At 44.6% G+C, this 19,371-nt stretch overlaps 1 protein-coding gene and 1 pseudogene across 1 annotated transcript in view; both read right to left on the bottom strand.

Moving 5' to 3' along the window:
* MARCHF10 (membrane associated ring-CH-type finger 10) overlaps positions 1–19,371 on the bottom strand; it is a 465,874-nt gene that overhangs the window by 400,477 nt on the left and 46,026 nt on the right. The gene's annotated exons all lie outside the window — the stretch shown is intronic.
* On the bottom strand, positions 8,864–9,032 carry LOC144756966 (small Cajal body-specific RNA 16; annotated as a pseudogene).

Raw genomic sequence — 19,371 nt, 5'->3', positions numbered from 1 at the left:
GTGCCAAAAAAGTGATGCAAACCCTACGCATAGTGTGGCGACTAGGATAGGATGACCACAGTGTACCAAGTGTAGAACATAATATTGGGAGCATTACTGTGGCAGACTGGGAAAACTGGTTACAGAAAGGACAGTACGTTGAGCAAGGTTAAAGATTACAAATTGCACGGTTGGCCAGACAAGAAGATGATTGAGAAAAAATTGTAGCTTTTAGGAGCTCAAAGATGAAATATCTATCTCAGGTTCCGAATTCCTTCTAAGGAATAACAGAATCAATCCACCTCAGTGCCTCCAGGAGAAAATATTAGAGTTAACACACGAGGGACATCAAGGCATTGTTAAGTCTAAGTATAGACTTAAGAATTCGTTTTGGTTGCCCGGGATGGACATGCCCATGGAAACATTTTTCAGAACATGCAAACATTACAGCAATGCGGATAAGTCCCTGGTTGTGTTGAGACCACCCTTGGGCACTAGAGCTATACCTTCTGGTCCGTGGGACGATTTGCCTATTGACATCCTGGGTCCTGTGTTGGATAGTATGGGGGTACCCAAATACATCTTGGTGTTGTTTGACATGTATTCTAAATGTCCTGAGTTGAGGATCTATGAATCTTCTGATGCTGCTACTGTAGTTGCATTTTTAGAAACTGTATTTTTGAGAGAAGGCATCCCCAAAACACTCTTAAGCGATAACGGTCCACAATTTGTAGTGGAACAATTTACATGTTTCTTAAAAAGGAATGGCATTAAGGAAAAAAAGACCCCTGTGTAGCAACCCTGCTTGTTATGGTGCCGTTGAGAGGTTCAACAGAGTCATCATGGGCAGTATTCAAGCGGCCATAAGTGCTGGTAAGAATTGGGAGATGGAACTTAATAAGTTGGTGTGGGCGTATTGCATCACCCCTACTGTAAAAGGGCATAGCGCTTTTAAAATTCTGAGGGGTAGAGATCCCTTCACCAGAGATAATTTGGCATGGATGTCTCAAGAATTGCAGTGCAAATGGTCGCCGGAAGTTGTCCAAACAAATCTTGAGAAAGCCTGTAGCATGTACAAGGAATATTTTGACAAAAAGAGGAGTTCCAAAATTGTAACCTTGTGTAAAGGGGAGTGGGTGCAAGTCAAGTCTTGTAGGTTGGTTTGGAAAGTGAGCAGCCATTTTTCAGAACCATTGAGAGTGAGGAAAGTCTTTGCATGTTCTGCCGAATTGGAAGATGGCAAGGTTTGGCATTTCAGCAAACTGGCCAAATGCAACAAAATCTTGTCATGGAAGAGGGACTGAGACCGTTCTTCGGGTTCATGGATTTGGGATGAGAACATCCGGGAAGATGTGAATATGGGGACCAATTCCAGTATGGAGTGTAGTGAGGGGAGTCCCTCCGTGCCAACAGATCATACCCAAACGGATGGTACTCGTGGGGAATGCTTTGTGTCCAGCGGTGACAGTGAGTCACTGTTGCCGCTGGGAGTTTCAGAAATGGAAGGTGGTGCAAAAGTAACGCGTCTGGGAAGACAGATCAAATTGCCTGTCAAGTATAATGATTACATTGTTGATTAATCTTTGGATGCACTATTTTCTATGCATTCTTTTTTCAGTTTTTTCCACTTATAATGCTATGATGTAGTTTCACTGTCTATTATCTTCATTACATTCACTTACCTTAAGATGTGAAGTAGTTACTCATGCCATTGTATTTTTTATATTTCCTTCATTTGTTTGCATTTTCTTGTATAGTTGGTATGGCCTCGGCATTTACTCTGTTTTGCCTTTTGTTCTATTTCAATGTATAAAAAGGGACGATGTGTCATGTTGGCATTCTCCCCGTCGCATGAGGTTACTACTGAGCGCGTGGGGAGAATGTCCAGGCTTGAACATTGGGTGAGGAACCATTAGAGCATTGACAGTTGCTCCGCAGCTTAACCAGCTGTGCCTCTGCCACTCCCCATCATGAAGAAATAAACCTATTTTAATCACACCTGGATTGTCAGAGTCATACTTACCACATCAGTCTGTCACGATTGTTGAAAGAGGACTGAGGATGGGTAGGGTTTTGGGCCAAATTCCACAGGTCGGCTGCAGTTCTCGGCAGTCAGGGACTCTACTTCATCCTTCTTCTCTTGATCCGTTTAATCTGAGTTCTTGGGTTCAGAGCAGTGGCAGCTCCTCCACTAAGGCAGAAGAGCGTTGCCCCTCTGCACTCGGAGCAGTGTAAAACAAGCATTTGCAAAGCAATAGGTCTTGCATTTGCGATAGTATAAGCTATTGGCATTGTAAATGACAATACTTTTTATTTATCTGTTTTGATAATTAACACATAAATAAAAGGCATTGTCATTTACAATGCCAATAGCTCAAACTCATGTAAATGCAAGACCTATTTCACTTCAAAGAAGCGTCCGCCAATGTCCCAGGCTGCTTGGAAAGCGAAATTGTGCATGGTGCACTGAATGTTACAGGAAAGCATGTTGTGCCTGCAGTAGGAGAAACTCATTAAATAAAATAGTGCTTACAGACTAAATAAGAGATACAGTGTAACAACAGAAGTAAAAGGGCCAGTCCTCATGGAAGGTTACCCATGAAGACAAGGCAATACTAAGGAGGGACTAAAAAGCCTATGAACGAATCAAAAGCCAGCATTTACAAAGGACAATGACACAAGCCAATGAAAAATATAGGCGGAGAGTGGGTGAAGCTTCAACTCCATACTCGAATACAGCATGCCTCGCCGAGCAGAGCATATGCTGCCCGGGCTCGATCTAAAAAATAAAATGATAATAACAGAAGTTATTTCTATTTTTATCATTTAATTTTTTGTATCTGCCAGGTTGGGCGGGGCTGGGACTCCTGTGGCATCCGAGAGGAGAAGTGGTTGCTGCACTCCAAAATGCGTATGACTCCTTGGATGGCCCTCTCTGGCTGTCCAAACAGTCATGTGCACTTTGCATGTTCCCCACCAGGCTACATTACACAGCCTGGTGGGGAAAATGCCGAGCCTCCCATTCACTGTCTGAGCGCCGAGCCATAGCACTCAGACCAATCACAATGCTGCATTGTGATTGGCTTAGGGGAGGGAGCCTGTATGCTTCCTGGTTCCTGCAGAGAGACGACGAGGCGAGATGGCTGAAGGCTCGAGACGCGGCCGCGACCCCCACCCCACCTCTCCTCTCTCGTTTGCTGCCAGCCGCTGCTGGTTTAGAGTCACCACCTAAATATTCAATTTAGGGGATTTACAGGGAGCAAAAGGTAGTAGCCAATGAGCTACCTATCTTTAAGGGGTCTACACCATCTATATGATCACTTTCCTAGAATGCTAATTCCATCTAAAACAAGATGGAGGCAACTGAATACTGGGATCCACGTCAGCTGGCCCGCCATAGGGGTGGTGCTGGCAGAATGTGGGCGCACCTCCTAATCTTCCTAATTTTCCTGCCTGTCTTACCACCAAAAGTGGGGGCAGGACAGGGCGTGGGCATCTTCCCTATCTGGAGAGGCCCAGGTCGCATAACAAAGGTGGTAGGGCGTTTGAAGCTTCCCGCCCTGTAATGCACATCGTGCGTGGAGGAGATGTGAACACTTCCGCCCAGAGCAGGCTTTCTTCCTGGCCTCCAAGAGCGAAGTTTCTCACCTCAGGCGGTCAGAAACCTGACTACGGTGGCTGGCTGGTCGAGACCAGTTTGTCATAGTAGGTAGGTTTTCAGGAGGCACCTCTGAGGTGCCCTCTGAGTGCATTGTTTAATAAATCCATCACTGGCATAAGTGAGGATTTATTAAGACGAGATGTTTGGTACCAAACATCTTGGGGTACAGTGAAGCCATCATGTAGCTGGGGATCTCTTAATGACGAATGGCCAGCCCATGTACTCGTTATGGCTTCCTTATGGACTTGTGATATCTAAAGTTCTGCTTAGATACCGCAGGGGCACATCTACTCATACAGATATGTCCACATATGGGGTAGAGTGCACCCTTCCTTAGGGCTGTGAGCCCTGCTGTAGGGGTGACTTACCTATACCACATGCAGTGTTTTGCTGGCTTGACACATAGGCGTGTGTGCCATGTTGACTCTTCAGTTTCCTCTGCTTTAAGACATGCCGGCTGAGATGGCAGTTTACATGAGCTTGGTGAGGGGCCCCTGCTGAAGCTCTTGGGGGCCCTCTTTGGTCCACGGCCCTAGGTATCTGGTATATTACGTACTAGTGATTTACAGGGATTCTAAAGGTGTGCCAATTGTGGAATAATGGTACAGTTTAGGGAAAGAACACTGGTACAGAGGACCTGGTTAGCAGGAACCCAGTACACATTCAGTCAAAGTTGCACCAGATACCAAGCAAAAAGTGGGGGGTAACAATGTAAAAAGGGGCACTTTCCTACAGGGAGTCACAAATAGGGCAGAGGTAAGAGGCAGTCCTGTCTAGAGCTTAGACTAAGGCTAAATTCAGAAGAAACTCTAAAAAGTAATAACCACTGCTGCTGGGTAACTACTCAATACGCAGATCCAACCGATCATTTCCTGACTTAATGAGGCAAATGCTTTATCTGAGTTACTACAGACTTATCTGATCTTCCTTGCTCTTGACCATGTCGTTGTACTTCTGTCCGCAGCAAAAGCTCTCTTATCGATTACTTTGCACAGAATTTTAGTGCCACTTTTTAGTAGGAAAAGAAGCCAGTACATATTGCATCTGATGTGGTCTTTGCCTATTTGCGTAGGATGTAATAAGCTCCTTGTGCATAAGATCTGGGAGGCATCCTTTCTATTTTGAATCATTATGCAAATGTACTTATGTTAGAATCTATATTATAGGAAATAGTGGAACAATTCCTCTCTGATCCTATTTCTCCACAGGCCTTACTCCAAGACATACCACTGATAACCAGTCAAACATCTTGTTCAATCATAGCTGCGCTAGCACCCAAGTATTCCTGGACTCAGCCTTAGGTCCGTCCATTACAGTGTGACTCTAGTAAAACGTTATTCATATTTTTCATAATTCTTTTCATAAACATACTCATAATACTGCTGAAACCCCTTACAAATGTCCAAATGTCCCCCTGGGACTCCAGAGTATAACGTAATCCATTTCCAATCTCAGAACACAGCTTTCCATCCAATCACTCTTGATTATATATTTGCATTGGCCCTGTACGGCGCTCCGCTGCTGCTCGGATAAGTTTGCTCTATTCGTATTCTAGATATGTGCATAGAAACACAACCCCTGCAGTGATCAGTGTAATAAATGGTAGTAGGCCCTCTGTCCTGTTGCCAGGCAGGCAAGCATATGGACACATTGGTCTCTCCATTTATATTTTCGATGTATTTCGAGAGTAAGCATTAAGGCTTTTGTTAAGGCTTTGTCATGTTTCGAGACACATGCTATGATTGGATTCCTCAGTACATCGAACACGACCTGGTGAACCACACAAATATGCGATTTAAAAATCATGTGTATGGTGGCTGTTTACGGTGCATGTTGCACTCACTAGTAGACCACTACGACACCGGTGAGAAGAGCCCCAATGAGAACAGGCCTTGGAACCATAGGTTTCACTGAACAGCACACTGACAAAATCCTCAACCTTTGGTCCTCATGAGACACAGGTTGGTCCAATCCAATATAAATCACAAAGGAGGACAAGGAAATTGAGGGTCCAGTATACATTCATGCTTCTCAGGGTACCTGCATTCAGTTAGGGATAATATCTCTGGGGATGAATCTTTTCGGAATAGTATGCTATGAATTGATTTCGGTCCATTCCAATATACAGCACAAAAGGATGGCAAAGACTGATCAGTTGGTATATCTCTTGCATTGGTGTTGCCTGGATACAAAGTACCTGACTGTTCCAAGAGTGGGCTATTGGTCAGCTGTGCGGGCGAGTTCGAGATGAGCCACCTTGGCCTGTGGGAGTTCTTTTACAGGTGGGACCAAGTTATTGAGTCAGGGTGCGAAACTGAAAAGGGGTGCAGACTTGCAATGTCACTGAAGGTCAGGGGAATAAACAACCCTGCCACCATAAAATTGTTCCATTCTATTCCTGAAATAAGATGGTGCAGGAGATGGACATGCCCAGTTGGGGAGAAGGCGGCTGGGCCCGTGCATCTCAACTCTTATTTATTTGTTAGTTGCCTAGAGATATGCATATTCAATTCAATTCAAAAAAATGTTTTCGGTCTAATTAAAAATAGACCATAAAAATACATGAAATATAATACATATCCATAATATCTCATAAGTTTAAACACACATTTACAATAAATTAAAAACAGTTAAAAATACTATTGTATAAGTGTATTGTGAGTCTCCAAATTTCATCATATGACCAACATAAAAAGGAGCAAGAAACACGGAAGAAGTGTTCATCTGTAACGAAACGGGTGCTCATGTAAAGGACTCTTATTCCTGAAATCTCAGGTCTAGTTCGTGCTAATTAAAACTCTAAAATATATATATATTAAAGCATCGCAACTCTCATATCACAGTTGGCCAGGGTTAAACAAAGGTAAGGGAAAGAAAAGGAGAACAAAAACTTCAGATCATCAGATGGGGTCCCACGTGTACTCCTGCTAACACAAAAGTAAAAAAAAAAACCTCAGCCAAACTCCACCTTTAGAAGGCAAGTGCAATGTAAGTCGTGCCTTTTTAAGCGTGAGCACATAAGCATAGAAAGAAAGAAGCTCACACAGCAATCGCTTTCTAACCGGATAGAAAAACATACTGACATCTAGCTAGTATCCCATAGCGTGGGTATAATTCAGAAAGTTCGCCTTCTATAGTTTTTCTTGCCCGGATGGCTACTTTCAAGAAAGCACAATACAGGTGTGCTCAAAAATTGTAAGTGGAGCAAAGCTACTTGCTATACGCATATTTAAAATATTTATTTGTCACAAAAATACTAAAAATACTACCGCTGATGGCTGACCACCATTCCTTTCACATCTATGTAAACTGAGGGGCAGATAACGTTTAAAAATAGTTAATTGAACTTTTTCAGCAATTTTGGTTGTTTTTTGCATTTTTAGCTAAGTCTCTGCTTTGAGTGACGTTTGCCAGGCGTGAGAGTGCTTAATTGATTGTGTAACACCGACGCAAGTACCACTCTGGCATGGCAATGAGTTGTAGTGTCACTCACAATGAGTGACAGCTACATGCAGAAAGGCACCTCAGTGAGGCAGATAAACCGAGTTAAACCAGGGAAGGATCCACCCTCCCCTCCCACGAAAGGCGTGCATCTGGACTCTTTTATGCGGCTGAAAGGAGACCATACAGAAGAAAGCGCGCGGCACATAAAGGCAGATTCCTGGAAGGAGCTGAAATGGGAGATGGCGAGGCCTTTTTCAAAGCTATTTTTTTCTGCTGTCTGTGGTACAATAGCAACGCGGATTGGAATACAGTGAATCATTGTAATTGTTGCTTACGCCATATTCAGCGGCTGCTGATCTTTTTTCAAAGCAAAAGGTAAGGTGGGTACAGCACCGACTCAATTAAAGGACTGAATATAAGATCATTGGCTGTCTCCAAATTTATTAATCTGGTTGTCCAATGGTCATTGAGAAATATTCTCAAATAGAGGAGGAAGCAAAGGCCCAGGATTAAAGGTGCTACCGTATTGGAATTGGACGATGCCCAAGGCTTGCTGTGTTCGTGTGTGTGTGTGTGTGTGCGCGCGTGCGCTCGTGGGTGTGCAATTTACCTGACGCGCCTAAGGTTAAAATGCAAAATAAGCCTTGACAAATTCAATAGGTATGATTTTGCATGGCGTGCAGGTCAGGCGTGCACGCACCATACAAACGTCAAACTCGGGCTTTTCTATTGCTTGTTTGGTCGACAGCACCGGGGAATTAGCGCAGACAAAAGCAGATCAAAAATGGATTCTACAGAAATATGGGTTCTTTTCTTCTCTGTTACTCTGTAGCATCCATTTTTCAGATGTTTTTAATGTCACCGCTTCCTTCACAGTGCTGGGAGCCTGCTCGCCAACTGAATATTAACATGTTGTATCTTGGAATAGTACATCCCAGAAACATGTAACCATCTACATACATATGAAGGTGGTGTGAATTGATGTCATAATGTGTAGAATGTTCTTTTTTTGACTCACTGATAGGACGAAGCATTTTTTTGTTCACTTTTCCACAAATTAATTTTTGATATAATGCTGCAAGTTTGGAATAGCTTCACTGCAGCAAGAAAAAAAACCATTTACAATGCAATGGTCTCATCTTTGTTAAAGTTGGAGCTATTGGCATTGCTCATGACATTATTTTTGTTTTTAAAACATATAAATAAATGGCATTGTCATTTACAATGCCAATAGCTTAATCTCTCGCAAATGCGAGACCTATTGCATTTGCACCCACACACACATACAGAGCCACACGCACCGAGCCACACGCACCCACACACACACACACACAGACCCACACACAGAGCCACACACACAGAGCCACACACACAGAGCGAGCAACACACACACAGAGCGAGCAACACACACACACAGAGCAAGCAACATACACACAGAGCGCACGCACATCGGGGGCAGCTACTGCCTTGGACTTTGCCTCAGTTTTAACAGGGATAGCTAAGTAGAAGACAGTCTCAGTTAAGCAAACAAAAATGAAATTACAAACAGAACAGATGAAACAAGTTGAACAGATTTCGTAAAGACGAACGGACTAAGCAGCCAAGTTCACAAAACCCGCTTGAGATAATTAGTTTAACGTTACTTCAACAGTATTCCCTTTACCAACTGTCGTTTTGGAAGTGCAAGCAAGGCTCTATGTACCTTTTTCCAGGTCATCTGCTGAGCTACTAAACCAGGCTAAATATACAAATTTTAGTTCTAGGGTAGTTCACCTAAACGCGTGTTTGCAGTATCATACATGATCACCAAACTGCTGCTAAGATGTTCACACCTGTTACTGCACGAGATCCTCTGAGGAGGTAGCCCTTTGGTCCAGGAGTGGCTGCCTTGGTATCGAACTGAGCCCAGGCAGGGGTCAGCCACACAAGAGCCATCCTCCTTGACCATGTGCTCCATCACCAGAGCGAAATGAAATATCCACACACACATGCAAGAACAGGCAGTAAAGCAGTTTACACTTAAGCACCTCAGGAATGTAGCAGCTGCTTTTAAGGCAATAACTAGGCCACTACATTTCAGAAAAGGGATTATTTCCGATTCTCGAATGAACATAAATCATAACGGCTTTATTCTACTCGCTATAAAGGGTCACTCAAAGTGTCACACATTAGGCATTGAAATGTCACATATAAGTAAGTTCCCTGAAAACACTAAAAGTCATACAAAGTAAATTTAGCTGACTTGGCATGAGGTCAAACGAGAACTGAGTTGCTATGTAGGGATTTCGAGTACAGACAGTTTTTATCATAAATGGTCGAGAGCAGAAATTCCGAACTTAGGTTTCGGGGAAACTTTCTCTTTCGAGTGATTCCTTTTTTTATTTTATTTTTTATTTTATTTTTAGAATTTTTTGGATCCAAGTTACAACCAGTACAACAAGTCATCGAACCCCCTCCTCCCTCCCGCCTCCCCCCTACAGACCAGAAGTACAGCACCATATAGAACACTCTTCCACAGTTTTCGCATGAAGGTACACAGCCGTTCAGCCAACAACCCTGTGATAAGGGCAGGCGGCGTCTTTCTTCCGAGTGATTCCTATGTGGAGGATACACATATTTAGGCGCTAGCTGTTTGGAGGGGCTTTGGGTCCTGGTGACTCTGGTTCTTTTCAGTCGCTTTGTTTCCAGATGGCCGGGTCATTGTTTCCTCTGGAAGCCCTCTCTCTCTTACGAGGAACATGTGTGTGCAGGATAAGTGCTTTTTATCTGCTTTTACGCAGGGGTGCAATATTGGGGCATCGTTGTTCGTGGAAAAACACTTCACCCCAGAGGAAGTTGGTCTCGCAACAAAAACAGCAGTTTACTAAGGTTTAACTTTTAAAGAGGGACGAGCTAATATTTATTACACATGCGCGCGCCACACACCTCTTTTCTTCATACGGTTTTCTTGCCCCACACTCCCGCTTCTGTACTGCGCCTCGCTTACAATTAGGAATTTACGAACAGAGGATCTAACCTGGACCACACCGGAAGCGCAATGCTACACAACACAAGCTTTTCCGGTGTCCCGGCTACTGCGCAGTTCACTGTACTCAATTCACGTCGTCCCTTGTATTCGGGAAGCTTGTTATGTCGCGCCTGCGCAGTTACAATAAAAAATTCTGCGTTTGTATGAAGTGGAGAGCCATAGTGCACGCCGGGAAAAAGGATTAATGCTCCTGTGCGTTGCTCACTGTAACAGGTAAAACAAGAGGTCTGCTTATACCCGGTGTGAAATCCTGCTGAGTCACTGCCACTGGGGTGATTAGAGCCGCGCCGGCATCCGCAGTGTGACCGCACTGCTGTCACCGAGGCGTGCCGACTCTTCTGGTTTTCGGATATGCTCCAGGCTGGACAGCAGTGGCTGAGAGGCGGGCGGGAAACCAAGCTGCGCCACCATGTTTCTCCGAGGTCATGCAGAAATGCTTCGGAGAAACGCCCGTCATTTTCGGACTGGGGGCGTGTTTTTCTTTCTCTCCTCTTCCCATTGGCTGGAATGTAAAATTCCAGCCAATGGGAAGAGGAGAGAAAGAAACGAAAAAACACACCCCTCAATCCCAAAAAGACGGGGCTTAAATGGACAGACGCCCCTCTTCTCCAATGGCTGGCCTCCGTTTAGGAAACCAGCCAATGGAGTAGAGGGGCGGGTTCAAGTCCCACACTAAGAAACATAAGACCTCGCCGGCAAGACTGCGCAAGCGCAGCCTACGCAGGCCGAGACCTAAAAACTGCTCATACCTAAACTAAAATCTATATATCTAGTTGTATGCACATTTCCACTTTTGTAAAAAAAAAAAAGGCAAGATCCTTTGCAGAGCGTTTCTGTCATATCACTGTTTTGTGATGGGAGACTCCGGACTCATCTGTCTAAGTGAGTGGAAGTGTTCAGGATATCTGTGCTGTTCATTTGTGCTTGATAGCAGCTACAATACCTGCCGACATTACACTTGTCCCCAGGCCTGAAAGTAGCCTACATCCAGAGTTGAATTGCAACACAAATTGGCCCAGGCACCTAAAAAAACACAAGCATGTGCAATGCAATAGGTCTCGCATTCATGACAATGGCTTTTATTTGTTTTGGGATTTAAAACTTAAATAAAAGGCATTGTCATTTACAATACTAATAGCTTAAACTCTTACAAATGTGAGACCTATTGCATTGCAATAATGGGCCTTCTCGACCACTTGTTAGATTGTAAATATCAGAGCAAGAGACCGGCCTGCGACGTCTTCGAAGTAGTGATAAATAGTGCAGTGAAGAAGATGTGTAAGTGTTGTAAATTACACGGACACAAAGTGTGAAGTGAGAGTTATATATGATCCGAGCTATAAACACTAACAAAGCCCTCCAACACCTTTTGCTCTGTGATTACACTGTCGCGGCTCAGGAGGAAGAGTGAGGGGGCGCTGTTTCCTGCCCTCTCCATGATTTCAGTGTGCAGTGTGGCATTGTGTAATGTCATTGCTATCTTTGACCTAATAAAAAACACTCCAGCTGTAGTAGGGCCCTGGGTTCACCTCCTGGTGCAGGACGGGCTGTGCTTTATGACAGGCATGGAGGGAGGGAGGGAGGGATGGTCTCGGCTGCAGCTCAGACCTCATACAGTGGCCCTGTTATTACCAGTGATCGAGAGGCGCTGAGGTGGTGGTATTGGTATTGGTGGTGGTGTCATTGGTGTTATTGGTGGTGGTGGTATTGGTGGTGGCAGTATCGGTGGTGGTGGTATCGATATTTGTGGTGGTATTGGTGTTGGTGGTATTGGCGGTGGCGGTATTGGTATTGGTGGTGGTGTTATTGGTGGCTGTGGTATTGGTGGTGGTGGTATTGGTGGTGGTATTGATATTGGCGGTGGTGGCATTGGATTGGCGGTGGTGGTGGTATTGGATTGGTGATGGTGGTATTAGTGATGGTGTTTTGGTGGTGGTGGTATTGGCAATGGTGTTTTGGTGGTGGTGGCATTGATGTTGGTGCTGTTGGTGGTAGTATTGATAGTGATGGAGGTGGTGGTATTGGTATTGGTGGTGGTGGTATTGGTGGTGGTGTTGGTGGTATTGGTGGTAATGTAATTGGTGGTACTATTGGTGGTGTTAGTATTGGTGGTGGTGGTGATAGTGGTGGTATTGGTGGTGGTATTAATGGTGGTATTGGTGGTGGTGATATTGGTAGTGGTGGTGGTATTGGTGGTGGTATTAGTGATGTTACTGGTGGTGGTGGTGGTATTGGTGGTGGTATTCGTGGTGGTGGTGGTATTGGTGATATTGGTATTGGTGGTAGTGGTAGTGGTGGTATTGGTGGTAGTATTTGTGGTGGTGGTATTGGTGGTCATGGTAGTGGTATTGGTATTGGTGGTGGTATTAGCGTGGTGGTGGAATTGGTGTAGGTGGTGGTATTAGTGGTGGTAGTGTTGTTAATAAAACAGGCTTTTGTAAACAACTCGTCAGGTGACATGTAATATAGAAGTGCTGTTGTCAGCTTCAGCCCATTAGCACAGAATTATTTGCTACCTGGAATTCACATGATTTTATTTGCGAATCATTTCTAAATTCATTTTACTTGGGGGGTTGAAACAGACATGTAATAATGCTGGGTTAAAGTGATTGAAAGCGGGTGCCCGTGGTACGGGAGCGGCCGTGCTGCTTAAAAAAACACACGCGGTTTTCAGCTGAAGCACGCATGTCAGGCCTGCAGGAAGAGAAACTTAATAAAGTAAATAGTGCTTACAGACTAAATAACTGGTCCTGTGTAACAACCGAAGTAAAAGGGCCAGTCGCCATGTGAAGGTACAAATGAAGACAAGGCTGTACTAAAGAGGGACTAACAAGCTTATGAACAAATCCGAAGGCAGCATTTATGAAAGACAATGACACAAGCCAATGAAAAATATGGGAGGAGAGTCGGCACGGCTTCTCTCCCATACTCTACTACAGCAGTCTCGCAGAGCGAGCAGTGCATGCGCGCTGCCGCTAGGCTCGACCTAAATATCCCCCATTTGCAGATGCCAACATTTCATGAAGATTGCTTGTTTAGTATCAGGGAGCTAATTTGGGGAGATATTTGTGACAAATGTAATTTTCTAAGTGTTCTAGGGCTGTTAGTATTAATCAGTGCTGGAAAAAATATCACTGCACTTCACCCACATGTCTTTTCACAAATGTGTCCCTGAATGAGCTGCTCACACTTAGATCCCCCAAGTCCTTACTCAACCTCAAATATATGAATCCTCGCTCAGCAATCAGGTCCTAAAAGGCCTGGTCAATTGTATGGGTCCTCACTTGCCCCTGACCAACATGACCCCCAGAAGCTCACAGGTATCCTCTTATCTATAGACTTCTGTTCACCCTTACGAATCCATGGGGGCAGCTCATCTTAGCGCCTTGAGACTCTTGCTCACCATCAATTGGTCTCTAAACGAACCACTTATTAAAAGGACAGTGAAGCTAGTTCCACTCTTCAGTCCTCTGAATCTCTTGCTCGGGCTCAGATCCCAAGGTTCCAGGTCACTCTCAGGTGCCTTTGGATTCTAGCTCATCTTCTGGTCACCTGCTTTCCATGTTCACGGTCAGACCCTTTAGCTTTAGCTCACTCTTACCTGGAAGCTCCAGGACAGCCTCATTTTTCTTAGGACCATGTTCATTATGAGATTCTGCAAAACGTATCCTTCCGTATAGCTCCCTTGATGTTCTGCTCACCTTTAGAGTGTGAGGTTTACTGTTACCACCAGAGTTCTAAAGCTCCTCCTCACTCTCATCAGTGAAGCTCCTGTTCAGCTTAGGCCCATGGGGCACCTGCATATCCGCATGTTGCTGAATCTCCTTCTCAATTTCACATCCCAGTAGTTTTTGCTTACCTTCAGATCACTGACTTTCCTGGTGACTCTGAGGTTTCCGCCCACCCTTAAGTGGTCAGAAAGCTCCCTGCTAAATCTCGAGCATCAGTGGGTGTACACATCCTAGTCTTTAATTGACCCATTTGGTTGCCACACAAACGTTTCCCTGCATGTGATGTCTTGGGGGTCTGACACAGTTTGGCACTTGAGAGGCGTTTCTTGTGTGTGCAGGGTGCAGCAAATTAACTCCAGACAGCTGGTCATCAGTAACTTTCTCCCTGAACGGCTGCTTATTGTTCACTTTCCTTTACTATGCCTTCAGGCATTTTATTAAACTTTCCGCTACGCACAACAAACTGGTGTTTATTTATGGTGAGATACAAGAAAGGAACAATGCAACAGGTGTTCCAGTTGTGCGACTTTCTCAGCGCTTCCAGCCCCTAGGCTAGAGCAGTCCATCCTAGCTTCTGCCAGGCAAAGACATAAACAGGCATGACTAATCTATTCCCTATGCTGTACCATTAGTTCAATACTTCTTCGATGATATATGACTTGTTTGTGCTTCATTAGAAAACTTTGTATTCAGAAAAGAAGCCAAGAAATAGAGAAATATGTAGGGATATTATAACATATTCATACAACTTTAGATACTGTCAGAGCAGGGAACATTAATCAAATAATTTTTTTTTAAAGAGTGTTTTTATTATATATTTATTATAGAGCTTCGCACAGCGCAAAATGTTGCTTCTGGCCACTCCAGAGCACACAGGTGTGCAAATATATTGTTGAAGGCAAAGAAGCCGATTTTAGAGTTTGATTGTACCTGACAATCCTTCGATTTCGCGAGGGAACTCCAAATACAGAGTATAATCGACCAGCTTTATTTCATCCATATGTTGTTATAGTGAAGGAAACTCAGTCTGTGCCTTCTGCTCTGTATATAGAGTTCGCTGCAGAAATGAGAGGATTTTCAGTTACAGCCAAGCTCTAAATCAGGCCCAAAGTACAGTTGCAAATTTAGAATTCAGTCGGATTTGAGGAGTGAATCACTTCCGAGTGACTTACGTTTGCTGTTTTTTATAGGACTGTGAAGGGTATATACCGGGTTGCTGGATGACTGGATTCGTGTTATCTACATTGTTCTTGTTCTCTCTCCCTTTCTTATTCCAGACCTAACTGCATAAGGAGTGTCTACTTCACCCAACTGTTAGCAAATTTTAAAGGCCAAAAGCCCTAAAACATGTAAAAAATAAAAATAAAGCAATCCTGCCCCTTAATGGATCTCTCATGCATGTGAGTATTAACATGATGGTGTATTTGTAAAGTGCAAGCTCCCCTCTCCCCACCCCGCTAGTTACTTGGCACCATTGACAAATTACAGATGCTCATTGAAACCCGATGCAATGGTACAAATTTGATAAACCTCAGAAAGCGGTCAGGCTCAATGTACTGATGAGAATCCAATCTGTGCTTATGCAGATAGAGATAGCAAGCAAATAGGCTATGCACTTGATTCTGACCCATAAGTCAAGCACTGCGCTGGGAAGACAGAAGGCCAGCTAAACTCTTGTTCCTGGAGGAAAAAAGGACATAGAACACCCGGCCTATACTGAAAACTCATCTGTACAGAAAACCTCAAGAGGGATGCCTTTCGTACAGTCAGTTCCTCAAAAGAGGAAGGCAAGGCAGCCAACCCAGGAAGACATGGAACGTAAACTCTTGATCCTGAAAAACGAGACCCCCAGGGGTTGTACTGAGGTCTCATGTAATAAAAACAACATCAGGAAAAACCCATACTTTAAGCAGGGGCCTACTTAGATCTCCCTAGAGCAAGTGTGAGAGAACTCCACATCCCTCAATACCAGTCTCAAACAAAGGCGCCTAACCTAGTACTGCAATGAAAGCAAGCAGCAAGTCCCTTGACAGGCTGAAAGCTGTATGCTATGCTACATCCAAAAAGGCTTAAACATCGCTGGCAAAGGTAAGAACCTGACTGGTTACACAGCAGAACCCAACCCATGGGACATTAGCCAGTGAGCATAGCAGTGGTACCTTTTACTTACGCAGAAAGCATCAGTCCAACATCTGTTGACACATTTAGCTAGATCCAAGATCCCCAAGTGGGGATCATGGGAAGTGTGAAAATACTCATAGAAACACCATCGCCTATAGGGCAGACAAAAAGCACCTACAGAGGCCTGAAACTGATCTACACCCAACTACTTCTCCATATAAGATCTGGGCCCCTGATGGTAGCAGCTCACATTTCAGTGCCTACTGCACTATAAACAGTACCCCACAGTCTAGCCCTCACAGTCCTGCAGTAACTAGTGACACTGAACCACCCTCAGGTCTAATGTTGTCTTCAGCACAGTCCCAGAAGGGTAAAGAGGACGGTGTATCTGAAAATGCCTAAAGCCATCCATAAAGCTGGCCTTAAAAGTGTGTCTTCTTGTTTTTGAAACAGCAGCAACCTAGTAATTCTTTGCCCACAGTAACCCCGGTTCCTAGATGATCTCCAAAGGCTAAGGATAGCATGATGCCAAAAGGTTAACAGGAGAAAGCTTCCAGTGGTTCAAAAACTAAGCCCCTTTATAAAAGGGTACTAGTGTGAGGGAGATCAAAGCATGGTGTTGCATTAACTAAGACTCTGGCTTAGGTCTACAAGGTTTGCTTTCACACCCACGGGTGTCACGAGTGAACTTAGTTCAATGTACCAAAGGTTGAATGTGAAAGAACAGGTTATTGTAGCCCACACAACACCACTCAATTCATAGTTGATGTGGTGTTTGTGCTGTCTAGGTTTCTAACAGGGATTCAGGGATGCAGAGCTAATTTGAAAACCCAATTTAATTCTTTAAATTATCATATAAATCCTGCACTAAGAAAATACACTTTACATTTCAAACGTGTTTATTTCAACAAAGTCGTCCTGTTGCTTAGCGCATCTAAAATAACCACACAGAATATTATTAAAACTGTGCATGTTGCAAATAATGAAAATAATATGAACATTTCTACCATACTGAAAATTTAATCTAGCAACCTAACCAACATCTTTGCACTATACTACAAGAGTATGGAGTAACATGACTTGCATTTAGAGTATTTTTTCGAGAGAATCAACGCACTGCATACCTGTTTAAAGCAAGAGGCTGCAATTGTCATTAGCCAGAAGAGAGTGTTCCCTCGAAAGGAAAACATGCATCAACTCCTCTCCTATAGGACTTGGCTCCTTATTAGCTTTCGGTGCAGAGTAGAATGCTGCTATAGTACAGCAGTTTCGCTGTCTCTATCAGGATTTTCTGCCAGTATGTTGTGCAATAATCTGGGCCTAAGTAGTCAATACACAGTCCTTTTATTCTGTGGCTTATCTGATATTGGGAATTTCTGACATAACCTTTAAAATGTCTGATATAACCTATGTGCATCAATATGCTAGTGTTAGACCCATTGTTATAAACAAATAAGGTAAAAACACGTCAATTCAGACACCATTGTTTACATTATTATTATTATCTGACTTTGAAAGAGAGATAGCACAGCATTTGTCATAGACTGATGTCGTATCGGGTGTCTTACCAATGTAATTGTCTGAATGACTTGAAACTTTCACAGGTACTTGGAAAGATAAGGACAGACGGACTCTACGGCAAAGGCAGAAGTGCCGATGATGAGGGAAAAATAGAGAAAATTAAGTCTCGGCCTGTTCAAGATTGAACCTGGCCATAGGGACTTTACGTCAATAGCCCACACCATATTGTGTCCAAATAAATCATGCTATTCTTCTGGGTCAGACCTTCCATCCTGATCAGACCACTGTGCCTGTGCTAGAAGATGAGACTGATGGGTATGTTGCTCTTGAAGGGTCCCAGGTATTCCTAGCACAGTAAAGGCTGGCGGACCACTCATCCACACTGATCAGTCAAAATAACTGAGGAACATTCAGTAGACCCCAGGGCCGGACTGGCCATAGCGGGCACCGGGCAATCCCCCGGTGCGCCGCACGGGTGGGGGCCGTTTTTGTTACAGGGCCGTTTTTGCAGCATAGCTGCAAAATCGGCCCTGTACCAAAATCGGCCGAAAACCGGCCCCGGCAAAGAGCTCGGCGGCACCTCCAACCCCCCGAGTGGGGAGGGGGGGGGGGGGGGAGGGCGGCCGAGCACTTTGCCAGGGCCGGTTGTGGTTCCCAGTCCGGCCCTGCTAGACCCGGTGGTACAGAACTGTTAGGGTCTATTTCAGCCTGTTCTAGTCTCTAGAAGGCAATAACCTTGATGGCAAAAGGCAGGATCCATAATATAAGTGCTAGACTGTCAATCTGAAGAGCCCTTCAAATGTAAATGAAGATTAGCCAGGGTTTAACACACGGCTACTTGGCGGAAGCTCTACATGTGCTCTGCAGATGAAATCTCCCATGTGAACTATGCCAGGTACAGAGATAACTAACCTGGTTCTAGCTTGCTGAAGGTCATATGATGGATTCAACCCAGATCTGTGACTGGGGGTGAGTGTCTGAAAAGTTTCAGTGCATCATCTCTTTGTGTTTGCTTTGTTCGCCCTGAGTGGGCAGGGTATGCCCAGACGTGGGTCCCTTGCTCACTTTGCCACTGGATTCAAGCTAGCCTGGCTGATATGAGGTGTTACCCTGAAACTGGTCCCAGGATGCGTGTTTCCGGTCCAGGGAGGACCTGGCTTGGCAGTTCGGGCTGGACTGTTCCCATGAGGCACAGGGTCAATACTGATTTGCATACAGCTGGGTCTGAACTGGAGTGGCGAAGTGAGCTAATGAACAATGATGGATTTAACCCAGATCTGTGACTGGGGATGAGTGTCTGAAAAGTTTCAGAGCTCCGTCCATCATCTCTTTGTGTTTGCTTTGTTAGCCCTAAGTGGGCCGGGTATGCCCAGACGTGGGTCCCTTGCTCACTTTGCCACTAGATTCAAGCTACCCTGGCTTAAGAGGGGTGCAACCCAGAAACCGGTCCAAGGATGCTTGTTTCCGGTTCAGGGAGGACCTGGCTTGGCAGTTCAGGCTGGACTGTTCCCATGAAGCAGGTTTCAGGAACCTCTTCCAATCTCGAGTCCCCTCTCCTGGTCCCAACACCTAAAGGGATGCCCTCCCCTCCCAAAGAAGCTGAGATTGACCCACTCCAAGTTAAATACTCGAGAGAGCGCTGCCCTCAATTGCTCAGCTACAGCCCAGGAAAAAGAAGCAAGTATTACTATAACTCTGGAAATAAGGATAGCAAAAGCTCAGGAAACAAGGCGTCAGCCAAACAGGAACACTGCTACAATGACCAACACTGGGCTGAAGGGTACTAGGGTTTAAAAGAGCTCACTGTGATCACATGCCTCTGTTGTGAGCAGGGTAGCAGCTGACAGCCACAAGTGTGCTGAATGTCTCCACCCATCCTTGGCCTG

Source organism: Lissotriton helveticus, chromosome 5_1, assembly GCF_964261635.1.
Source record: "Lissotriton helveticus chromosome 5_1, aLisHel1.1, whole genome shotgun sequence".
Classification (NCBI taxonomy): Eukaryota; Metazoa; Chordata; class Amphibia; order Caudata; family Salamandridae; genus Lissotriton; species Lissotriton helveticus.
Note: the sequence above shows the minus strand (reverse complement) of the source record. Positions and strands in the feature narration are given on the sequence as shown.